The sequence below is a fragment of the Anolis carolinensis genome, chromosome 4 (genome assembly GCF_035594765.1).
Source record: "Anolis carolinensis isolate JA03-04 chromosome 4, rAnoCar3.1.pri, whole genome shotgun sequence".
Taxonomy (NCBI): Eukaryota; Metazoa; Chordata; class Lepidosauria; order Squamata; family Dactyloidae; genus Anolis; species Anolis carolinensis.
Genome location: NC_085844.1, coordinates 144,439,774 through 144,452,693, shown reverse-complemented (window position 1 = coordinate 144,452,693; position 12,920 = coordinate 144,439,774). Strand labels below are relative to the sequence as shown.

At 39.4% G+C, this 12,920-nt stretch overlaps 1 protein-coding gene across 5 annotated transcripts in view; it reads right to left on the bottom strand.

Annotated features, from left to right (window-relative positions):
• The window catches only part of col11a1 (collagen type XI alpha 1 chain), a 314,486-nt gene that overhangs the window by 54,908 nt on the left and 246,658 nt on the right, over positions 1-12,920 (bottom strand). The window lies entirely within an intron of this gene.

Sequence of the window (12,920 nt, the reverse complement as noted above, 5' to 3'; positions counted from 1 at the left end):
AAACTAAAAAGGGTTGTAAGGCTGTATTCAGTGATGGAGTTTGCTTGTTGGAACCAGAATAATTCAGCATAAGAGGGAGACAATTTACATTCCCAATACAATTTACGTTTCCCAATGTCAAAAATCCCAAAACCTCTTTGAGGACCAGAACCTCTGCCCCCAGGTATATAATTAGTTCACTCTAAAACAGTGCTTCTCAACTTGTGGGCCCCAGATGTTTTGGCCTTCAATTCCCAGAAATCCTAACAACTGGTAAACTGGCTGGGATTTCTGGGAGGGCAAAACACCTGGGGACTGACAGGTTGAGAACTACTGCTCTAAAAGGTCATGGAAGTGTGATTCCATTTCAACTGCCATGGTTCCATTTAGTGGAATCCTGAGATCTATAGTTTAAATAGGGTACTCTGAACTCTCAGTTAAAGAGTAGCAGTATCTCACCAAACTACAAAACCTAGAATTCCATAAGATATTGACACGGCAAGACTGACACTGGATAGTGTGAAAGGGGCCAGGTTTTCAGATGGCTTATATGGTTGGTGGGGAGAATGGAGAATAATAATAATAATAATAATAATAATAATAATAATAATAATAATAATCTTTATTTATACCCCGCCACCATCTCCCCAACGGGGACTCGGGGCGGCTTACATGGGGCCATGCCCAGAACAATACAATATAACAAAATATAATAGAACAACAAATCATAGCACATTAACAACACAATAAAAGAAAATATACACTACATTAAACAAGATCAAAAGAACAATAAAACCAAGGGTGGGCCACATGAACACTAGATTAAAACTCGGGGTGAGAAAGGAAGTAGGAGTAAAAACCACAGAGGACAGGGTCATAAAGTGGCGGTGCAATCTGGAGGACAAATATTGAAGGAGAGCAGCAAAAGGGATGTATGTAGTGATTACTCTCCAAAGGCACAACGGAAGAGCCATGTTTTCAGGTCTTTCTTAAAGGCTGCGAATGTGGAAGAAGGAGGTTCCATAATGCAATTTGACATAACCATGAGTTGTTCCTTTAAATTTAAGAAACATTATTTGTGCACCTGCACAATCCAATTTTTTATGGCAAGACATAGAAGAATTTCAGAGGTCTGAATCACATTGATTCCAGGCATTAAGACACTATTCAGATTCGAATACCAAGCCAGGTAATTATGTGTTGAAGAGACATGACTATACACAGTGACTAATCACGCAGAACTCCTTTGTAAAAGTTCTTTATCAGCCTGAAAAGGAACTAAAAAGTAGTTTTGACATGAGATTCAAATCACCCACCGGGCACCCAAATCTGGGTCCCCCCCTCCATTTCTCTCCTCTGGCCAATTAAGAGTTTTGTGCAAATGGGATTTAAGTGAAACTGAGGACCAAACCAGTAATTCTGTTTTGGAAAACGAAGGAGTAATAGGAGGAAGATTTTTATCTATAGGAATGTGGAGAAAACCAGTCAAAGAGCATTGCAGTGTTCTATTGTTTTGTGTGTTTTTTCTGTGTCATTTTCTAGCATGTCTGAATGGGACAACATCACCTTTCTTACTGGACAGTTTGTCCACTTCATCCCTTGGTTATTTTAAAGTTTAAAAGACTATACCGTATTTTTTTAAAAAGCTGGAACGAACAGTAACAAGCCTAATGAAAAATATCCATTGCTTGACAAAATGTGTGGACCAGAAAAGTTGATGAATTCTTGTCTCATTACTATCTCCTAAACAGCATACAGTGGTAGGTGTTTTCAGTTATTTAGAGATGCACTAAATGGATATTTATCTTTAGATACATGACTGTATGTCCTAGCATTTGTGTGCTTTGAATTTGTTCATAACTTCAGCATTCTCGCTCAGTCTTTTGGGAGAAACCATCTGCCTCTTCTAGCAAATACACAATTTATTACATTTTACTCCAACAGTCTGCAGCCATTTGCTACAGTCATGTAACAGATCCTTTTTTTAAAACCTTAGCATCTCTTTAACCAGTGGTTCTCAACCTGGGGTCCCCAGATGTTTTTGGCCTTCAACTCCCAGAAATCCTAACAGTGGTAAACTGGCTGGGACTTTTGGGAGTTGTAGGCCAAAAACATCTGGGGACCCCAGGCTGAGAACCACTGTTTTAACCAGTGCTTGTGGTCCTCCAGATGTTTGGACTTCCACCACCTAGAAGCCCTTGCCAGCTTTCTGGGATCCAAAACACCTGGAGGGCCACAAGTTCAACACCTCTGATAGTTGAATCCCACAAAGTTTCCCACCACCATTTTCTGTTTAAAGAAAAATATGATTTTCAGACAATTTCTTGTTCCCAAATCATGCATAAACCCACCAAATGCATGAAAACACACAGAATGCCCCATAACTTCCTCAAGCACCCTAGACTCCTGTACAGTCCCCAAATACTGTTTTTCTCTAAAGTCCCTCTTAAATTGTCAACTTGGGAGTGGTGCCAAAAAGAAAAATAGAGATATATGGGCTTGTTCTTGGGGTACAGTCTGCAGGGAATTTATAGAAAATTGCTCCCTGCCTTTTCCTGCAATTCTCAACTATTGCTTTCAATATTCCCTTCTGAGGGGAAAAAAGGTAAGAAACAGAAAGAGTCTGACTTTCTATTTAAAGTCCCCTATATATATGTACCAAGGAGAGGATGGGGAAAATGAGGGAAGAAAGAAGTATTCATTGGGTTTTATAATCATTCTGCTACATGTGCACATGCAAATAATAAATTCTTCCTTCACCTTTTATGCTTTCTGGTAAAATCAGACAGCAGGCATACTTTTCCCCGAAGCAGAGAATTCTCAACTTCATTGCCTTTATGAGAAAGCATGGGGTTCTTTTTTTGACAGGCTGAAAATACAACATTGTGGAACCAAGTAAAGCTGTCAATAAATTACCTATTTAGCCTGCAATTCATTAAGACCAATGGGAGTTTCACTATTTCCTTCAACAGGAGTAGTATCTCATTTGCAGTGGTCTTATTCTCTAGGGGGCAATAGAATCTCAAGCAGTTTATGAAGGATTGTCTTCAAAGGCGAATTTGATACCAAGATACACAGTCAATAACCAGTATTTCTATCAACCGAAACCCCACATTTTACAACGACAGCAAAGACTAGGGCCCCTTCCACACAGCTGAATAAAATCCCACATGATCTGCTTTGAACTGGAATATATGGCAGCGTGGACTCTGATAACCCAGTTCAAAGCAGATACTGTGGGATTTCCTGCCTTGATATTCTGGTATATAGGGCTGTGTGGAAAGGCCCTTGGTTGCTCCATTCTCATTGATAGTGTGTTAGTCACAACTATCAACAACTTCATGATGATACTTCAAAATGACCCTAGTTAAACTGGCAATATTTACTTCAGGTTGATTAGAGTCTCACTAAAGTCAGTGGCACTACATTTAGTTTAAATGGTAGAACTTTGATGTACCTGGGTCAGACATATGAGCAATAGGGCTTGTCTGTGCTGCCCAACAACTCCAGACTCACAATAAATTCACTGATGGCTGCCTCCATGACACATAGTGACTTCTCATGAGTATCTTTGGGTATTGGGGGGGGGGTCTTTACCCAACTTTAGCCAATGTTGGAAAACAATCTGGAGTTTGCTAGAAACCCCATAATATCCTTGGCCTTCATGGCAGTTTGAACTGGGTCAATTTGGACTGTCTCTCCCTACCAGCTATGGAGCCTTGTTCAAATGTCTGGTCATCATGGTCTCATCTGCTGGTGTCAGAATGGGACAACTATGTGACTGGAAAGAAGAGGGTAAATTCTTGTGGGTTATTAAAGTGCCCGATTCTGATATCAACAGATGGGACCACAAATGGCAAGCCATTCAAAGTGATCTCCACAGTATCTACATCGACCACTTACTGTGATCTGTGATCAGCCCTGCAAAGGGTTAATGCTGCATTGGGGCTGATCTGGATTAACTCAGGGGGAAGTCACTTAATGCAGCTTTTCTCTGAGACCCCTTCCACACAGCTGTAGAAAATCCACATTGAACTGGATTATATGGCAGTGTGGACTCAGATAATCCAGTTCAAAGCAGATACTGTGGATTATCTGCATTGACATTCTGGGTTATATGGCTGTGTGGAGGGGCTCTGAATTAAGTCAACTCATCAGATAATCCATATCCTGATGCAGGATTCAGGCTGCCCGCTGATTTAGGGACTTTTGAGAAAACTGGCTGATTTTAAGTGGAACCAGATGCCGCTATTTTGACAACCATCTCAGAGGATGGCTGAGCCCCCCCGCCCAATCCTGCATCACAGCTAGCCACAACATATACACCAACCTTGCAATCAGTGGTCTGGTAGCCTTTTGCCATTCTTTGGGTCTTGCAGACCCAAAAGGCTAGAAGTGAGACCCAGGGTTGGGGGGCGGGAGGGGCGGTGGTGGATTTCCATGTTTGACAGAACTGGGTAGAGGAAAGTCCCTGGTGTGGTTTGCTGAATCAAGCCCGCTTTTTTTTTTTTTTACACCATGCAGAACTACCCACAGAGGATGAGGCAATAGCCCAGGAGGGTCAATGTAGCCCCAAATCAAGATGATCATTGGCCTCAGATTTAGCAGCAGAGCTGCTCTGGGGAAGATTCACACTGAAGTAACCTATTTGATGTACACACAGCCATAGCTACTTATTTGGGAAGGACCCAGATAGATCCATTATCATGATATCATGAAGTACAGCTTTCTACTATTCAACTATTTAATATTGGATCTAGAAAGGCAGCCTTGATACTAAACTCAATTTTCCCAACATTACATAAGAGAAAACTACTACATAAAAGCAAAATTTCATCAGAAGGCATGCTCATACAACTTCTCAAGTGGATTGAAGCAGGCATGAATGGGACCATGACATTGGAGAAGTCATTATCACAATCAAATAGTTTGTTGGTCTTGCAGCATTGTTAAAGAGTGTGGTGTGAGAATCAAGGATAAGAAACCTGTTTTATGACAACACTCTGTTTTATGATACAAGTATGCCTTTGGTTTTCCCACTGAAACTACTTTGATTCAAAATGCCTCAGGTGTAAATGGTTTGCATTGTTAAGATAAGGATGCGATTTCAAACAGTACAATTAATACCTAACCACAGAACAGGTGAAGGAATATCACAAGGGTGAAGACAACACAGTCGTAAATATTTTCAATGAAAAATGTAGTATCAATCACTAATTCATAAGTGTGACTGTAGTAAAGGTAAAGAAGACCTCTTTGTAATGGATGCAAGTATCTCATCAATTACAATTTGCTGTCATGACAGATACTAACAATCTACCCAGAGCTTTGTTATTAAGATTTATGGGGCAATAAACTTGCCTTTAGTACTTCAAACTTAGCAGACCTATTTATTTTGAAAGTTACATATAGGTTCAATTTTAAATCTATAAACTAGGCCATTAATTACCATGGGAGACTTAGCTATAGTTCAATTTACATTTATTGATGTTTGCCAAATTATCATCTTGCAAATAAAAACACATAATTACACTGAAATATTTTCACCCTGAAACTTATGAGAACGTTGACCAGTTTGCTTTCAATGGAGACAAAATTTGTTAGTGGAATGTACTCTGTTGTCAATGAAGGTTCAGATGAGGACAAATAATTCAAAGCCTAATCCAGACAAGACAAAGGTGTTTCTGGTCAATCAGAGGACTAATCAAGAAATAGTGATTCAACCTATGCTGGCTGTAACTTGGGCATATTTTTTTATTCATTCCGGAACTTGGATGCTGAGGTTTTGGCAGTGGTCAAGAATGTGTTTCAGGAGTTAAAACGATATACCAACTGCACCTGTTCCTTGAGAAGCCAGATCTGGCCACAATAATATGTGTCTTGATTACATCTCAGTTGGATTACTGCAATGCTCTCTATATGTTCGTAAACTTCAGCAGGTTCAAAGTGCTGCAACTAAACTGCTGAGACTGATTGTAAGAACATAACCTCCTTGACTGAAACAGCTTCAATGAATATCTGTTTTCAGGCATAACTCAAAGTACAGTAGAGTCCCGGTTAAACAAGTTCCGGTTAACCGAGGCTCTGTATTATCCGAGGCACCGCCGGGGGAGCCCCTCCCTCTCCCTCTTCTTCTCTCAAGTTTGAGAGGAAAGAGAGAGGGAGGAGGAAGTGCCCCATGATGGCTGCTGCCTAGCAACGCTTGCGGTGTGCTTCCCAAGGGGCGAGCCCTTGTCAGGCCTTTACTGAGGGGAAGGGTTTTCCCTTCCCTTCAGTAAAGGCTCTGGAGTTTGGGGAAACGAGGCGCCCGTTGCGGTCGAGCAGCGGCCGCCTCATTTCCCCAATCCCCGTCAGGCCTTTACTGAAGGGTAGGGTTTACTGAAGGGAAGTGTTTCCCCTTCCCTTCAGTAAAGGCACTGGGCCGGGCCTCCCTATTATCCAAGAGATCCGGCTATCCGAGAGCGGCCTGCCCGTTTAACTCTACTGTACTCACATTTTAGGTCCAGACTATTTGGAAGACCATATATTCCCATATGTGCCTGCCTGAGTGTTATGATATTTGGGGGAGAGCTTTCTCTCAATCCCATACCCTCCAAGTCTTTGGGCTCATCTACACTGGCCATCTAATGCAATGGTTCTCAACCTGGGGCCCCCAGATGTTTTTGGCCTCTGACTCCCAGAAATCCTAACAGCTGGTAAACTGGCTAGGATTTCTGGGAGTTGTAGGCCAAAAACATCTGGGGACTCCAGGTTGAGAACCAATGTTCTAATACAATTTAAATCTAACATGCTAGATAAAGCATGCTGCCAAACTGTGCTCTAGCATGGATTAAAGAGTTTAAATCACATCAAACTAAGTTGGAAGAAAGTCTGAGATAAGCCTTTGAATGTGCATCAGCAATCCCAACATGTAAACTATATTTTATGGAGAAATCAGTTTTGCAGAATGTGCATTGTAGCCTGTGCTGAAACATTTTGTAAAATTCAGAACATGGAGATGGGGGCTGCTGAAAAATTCCCCAAAGGCACAGCTGGGCAGCAGTGGGCCAAATACCCCCCTGGGAAGGGTAACTGTTTACCTCCACTGTCAGCTGTCACTTTCCCTTATTGTTTCATCCTCATATGGTTCTGTAGCACACATGCAAATGGTTTGAGGCCACCTTCCATGATTGATTTTATCATCTCCCAGACTCAAACCTGTTCCAGAAATTGCAATCTAATAATCCACATAGTGAAACTGGGTTCTGCAAAAGCATCCCAAACTGACCTAAGTAGTCAGTGTAGATAAGTCCTTTGTTGGAGCTATCTTTCAAGAAAGGTTTGATCTGTCCCATCTCTCTTGTCTCTTCACTGGTAAGCTAATACCTTTTTGTTTAAACAGGTCTTCAGCCTTGGCTGACCAGAATGGAATGGTGTATAACAGGACATAGGGTAAAGGTTGTTAATGTGGGATTTGTGTATTGATAGTGTTTAAATGCAGTTTGTGTCTTTCCTGTATTGCATACTGATTGAATCATCCAGAGTGTGACATTGTCTGGAAAGAGTTAATTACTAAGAAGCTGTGATGTCCTTGATGTGTGGCTGGAACCTGGAGAGTGTCCAGACACAAGTGTTTGTGCATTACTGATTGCATCAGTTCTGTTCTGAGTCGAGTTCTGTCCGCCTAGAGTGAGAGTCCTGTGTTCATTTATTGTCTGCAAGTCTGTTTGTCTTGATTATTACTGCTTACAGTAAAACTTGTATATAGTTTTACCAACGTCTCTGGGTGTCTCTTCGTTCTGTGTTCCACTGATTCCATTCAACTACTGCTGCGCTGCAATTACTCTGACAAAGGTTTTTCCCTGACGTTAAGTCCAGTCGTGACCAACTCCGGGGGTTGGTGCTCATCTCCATTTCCAAGCCGGCGTTGTCCGCAGACACCTCCTAGGTCATGTGGCTGGCATGACTGCATGGAGCATCGTTACCTTCCCGCCAGAGCGGTACCTATTGATCTACTCAAATTTGCATGTTTTCGAACTGCTAGGTTGGCAGGAACTGGGGCTAACAGCGGGCGCTCATTCCGCTCCTGGGATTTGAACCTGGAACCTTTCGGTCTGCAAGTTCAGCAGCTTAGCGCTTTAACACACTGCGCCCCCACCAGGGGCCCCATAACAGGACATAGTGTATATAATATGTCTATGTAAAGCTTTTTAATTGTTTTGCATTTTTGTTTAAAAATAATGTTTTAACTGAAATGTATTACAGTAGAGTCTCACTTATGCAACACTTACTTATCCAACGTTTTGGATTATCCAACACATTTTTGTAGTCAATGTTTTCAATACATCGTGATATTTTGGTTCTAAATTCAAAAATACAGTAATTTCTACATAGCATTACTGCGTATCGAACTACTTTTTCTGTCAAATTTGTTGTATAACATGATGTTTTGGTGCTTAATTTGTAAAATCATAACCTAATTTGATGTTTAATAGGCTTTTCCTTAATCCCTCCTTATTATCCAAGATATTCACTTATCCAACGTTCGGCTGGCCCGTTTATGTTGGATAAGTGAGACTCTACTGTATTTAATGCCCTTTTCTCTTTTCTACTTCATACTGTTTTAGCTGCTGTGTTACAATGTATGGTATGCTTTGGATTTAATTTTAGTTTTAGTTCTACTGAATATTTAATCTACTGAATATTTAAACTGTTGTTTTTTGTTAGTTACTTATTACACGTGTTGCGGGTTTATAATTTGTTCATATATGTTTAGATCTGTTGATTGTGTTTATTTTTATATGTTTTCTTTACAAGTTGTTTGCCGCTTTGAGTCCTGGTTCAGGAGAAAAGTGAGATATAAATAGTATTAAATAAGACTTTCTCTTAATTTAGGTCTGTTCAAGCATATGAAACCTGATTTGGATTGACATGGGCATTAGCCGTACAAGAGAATGCTAGTTCCAATCCTTATTCTTATTGTGACTGGAGCCACTCACTGAAACAAAGGACTTTACCTACTTTAGTTCAATGTACATTTTTAAAATAATAATAATAATAATAATAATAATAATAATAATAATAATAATAATAATAATAAAATGGTAAGTAACTACTCTTTCAGTCTATAGTATCTTCAAGTCATCTATCAACATGTGGTGACCCTATGAATTTCATATTTCTTTTGAAAAACAAAACAAAGAATACTCAGAGGTGATTCTGTAAGTTCCTTCTTCTGAAAAGAAGCCTACATTATCTGGAAAAGATCTTACAGAATGGAAGTCTGGATAGAGAATCTCTCACTTAGGAGTACTATGCAACCTCCCCGATTTTAAGGACTATAGCTTTCAAATAATCATTTGTACTACATTTATTTTTCATTCCTGGTATGAATGGTATCAAAATAAGACACCATGAAGACAATATCAATAGGTCTGGTGTGTATCATGGAATATTATGAATAACAGCAGCAGCAAAGGACAGGGTCTACAAGAGTTTTGCTTGTTACTATGAGAACCAACCCAGTGACTAATAAGAGCTCTTGATTGCTCAATGGTCCTTTATTACCATTACAGCCTGAGGCATCCAGGTGCATAGAAACAATGTACTTGAAGAAAAATGAGAAGCAAAGAAATGTCATTCAACAAGAACACATTATTCATTTGTTCAAGATGCAAACTAATGGGTGCTTGGCCTTATACAGCTTTTCACTAAATTAAAAAAATACAAAGGTGAAGTACATCACTCGTCCCAGTGCATACCAAACTGAAATTGTATTTACATTAAAAAAACACTGAAAAAGAGCAGCATGTGTTAGTCATCTTAGAATTCTAGGATGTTTAATGCAGTCTTATAGTAATATAATGGCTTTAAAAACAAAAGCAAGGCAAAATGCAATTCTCCTTAGCTGGTAAATATTAGAGAACCTTATTATGCTATTTCATAACAAGAAAAGGGTGTTAAATATTGCACTGAATATTCACTTCAAATGTTGCATATGTGTTTATATACATTCTGTTGTAAATGGAATGACTGATCCACTCTCTTCCTAAGCTTCTCTGAAGCTGCTATTGCTGAAACACCATGAGGATGAACCTCAGGGAATAGGTGCTCATGAGGCTCATGTGAATCATGAGAATATCAAACAGCTTTCCTCATCTTTGGTGTTCTATTTTGAGTAGAAACAAGTGAGATGCCTCATAAAGGCTCTTCCCCACTTTGGATCTTCAACAATTGGTATTTGGGAACAAGGTGTACCTACATACACTGGTTTTATTTTGTTCTATTGTGGTAGAACCTTCATATTATAGCTTCTTAATAGAATTTATCTATCAGGAACAGAAGAAATTGCCTTACACCTTGTCAAATTATGGGTATATGCAGTTCTGTATTGTCTGTCCGTTGAGGTGGAGCCACAAAACCATTAAGGGAGCCACAAAACCATTAGATCTGGATCTGACCTGCAAGACTTTTTGAGACACATGACTCCAAAATACCCCAATCATTTGTCCATCCCATGTAAAGGCAACTAGGATGTGATATCATCATGCCGTCACCATGAACAGTTTCAGATAATATGGGGCTTTGCTACTTGTCCATTTGTCCTCCTTGTTGGGAAGAAACAACAGGTGGAGAGAAATGAGTTCATCTACATTTGGGCTGTTGGAACAAGCCTATAGCTTGGCCCTAGAATTAGCACTAGAAATATGGAAAATATTAAATAATAATAATAATAATAATAATAATAATAATAATAATAACAACAATAATTCTCAATCTTGATGGAAAGAGGGCCAACTGCCAAGATGTTTTTTTCAGCCCCAAGTACAAATGAAAAGGACCACTATTTTCTTCATATTTTTATTTTTTTCACACAAAAATTTATTTTGTACAGATTGAAGTATTTTCTGCAAGCACACACACAAATTGCAAAAGAAGTTGTGAAATAGAAAAAAAGATGTATCTTTAGTGCTTGCAAGTCCAACTGACGAGGTTTTACTCTTCCTCATTTAACTCTTCCTCAAACCCAAAACATTTTCTTTGTAGTAGTTGTGAAGAAGTGTATAATTATATTTTGTTTATAGATGATATGTGTATTTGATTTTGTTTAAACAGCCAGGTTTGGCTAAGTTTAAAATGGTGAGTATTTGAATTGATTATGTATGGGGGAAGGTAGCCATCTTAGAGTGCTAGAGCAGGTTACCATAGCAACAGGGGCGGAGCCAACCGCCGCCTGGAAAGGAAAAGGGGGAATATTTTAAAACCCAGCAGTCTGTGATTTCCTAGTCACAGGGAAGAATCTGATTCTTGTGTGGAGAATCAGGCTGGCTTAAATAGGAAGATTTGAGTCAGATTTAGGATAGACCAGACTAGGCAAGTTAGGTGATTTGTCTAGGGTCTTTTATAGAGCCTGTGGATTAGGGAGAATTAATCCCAGGGGATCCAGTAGGATCAGGGTTTAGTGTAATCCAGGGAAAGAAGTATTTTGAAAGTTTAACCACCTCATATCTGTTTGTAACCATTAAGCGAAGTGCCTTTACTAAGTTATCTGAAACCAGCAAGCTCTGTACCTGCAATAAACTTGTTTTGATTTTATTCTAACCAAGCCTCTGTCATACTCTTAAATTAAGTTAAGTAACATCAACACCTGAAGTGGAACAAATAGAGAAAGCTTATAAGAACCAGTACCATCTGCCTGACGTCTCCATTGGTGGCAGCGAAGAAGATAATCAAACAAATCATTAATTAACATCACCTCTCATAAAACATCTTTATTAAGTGGTGGTATCTGTGCGTGTGTGTGTGGGATCAAAAAGGGTTCCATCTCTGACACACATTCCTGTCTGACACCTCACCTCTGTACATATTGGTGGCAAAGCTGAGGGGATTCAAAAGGGATTCCATTCCCTGTCACCCTCAGCATCTCCACATAAGTTCTCCACATTATTTGGTGGCAGCGGTGGGATTCAAAGAGGGATTCCATCCTCTGTCACCCTCGATTCTCCACATAAATTGGTGGCAGCGGTGGGATTCAAAGGGGATTCCATCCTCTGCCACATCAAGTCTCCACAGTAGTCTACACTAATTGATGTTACTACTACAGGGTTTCAGGCCAGATTTCCCCCTGGAACTTGCAATACAAAGCAGACATGCTTCAAATAAACAATGGCCTCTCATGTAATGTTATATAAGATTTTGGTTTTATCTGCTTGCCATTGCTATGCTATATGTTTACAATTTGACAATAACATTAATCAACTCTGTATCTTATGTCAACTAATTTCAAATGGGACTCTTCACATTCTTGGACCTAATGGCTTCTGTTGCTGCAAATATGGCCCTCGCAATTATTGGATTTGTTATTCTCTTACTTTTACTTGATGTCAGAATTTTAACTTACTTTTTATCTCCTCTTATTGCTAAAAATCAATCTAAAGGTATTTTTAAATGTGTGCAGCTATTTATGCATTGATATTTCTATAAATATTCATATTCCTCAACAAGTCATTCTTTTTTCAAATAAAAACAAAAAACAAAAGAAAACAACCATGCCAACCTTTTCTTTGTAGAGCAAATGCTTCCAACTAACTTGAATCAGTTTGACTTTTCAGGAAGTCCCTGATTTAACTCTTGTCTGTAGAGAACTTATTTATTTGAATCTTTGCTGTCTAATTCATCTGGAGGGGCAGGGTTGGAGAGGATGCTGAGTAGAAGCTATATTGATTAACATATCTTGGTTGTGTTTATGTGCTTTCCGGTCAGCTCACATTTATGGAGACTCCCATCCTAAGGTTTCCTTGGTAAGATATATTCAGATGAGGTTTGCCATTGAGTTCTTTTTAGGCAGAGAGAGTGTGACTTATCCAGTAGGTTTCCTAAGTAGGTTTCTCAGATCCATTGTCTAGCACGCAAATCACACTACATGGTTATAAATAAATTTGGTGTTGTTGTTATGTGTGTAT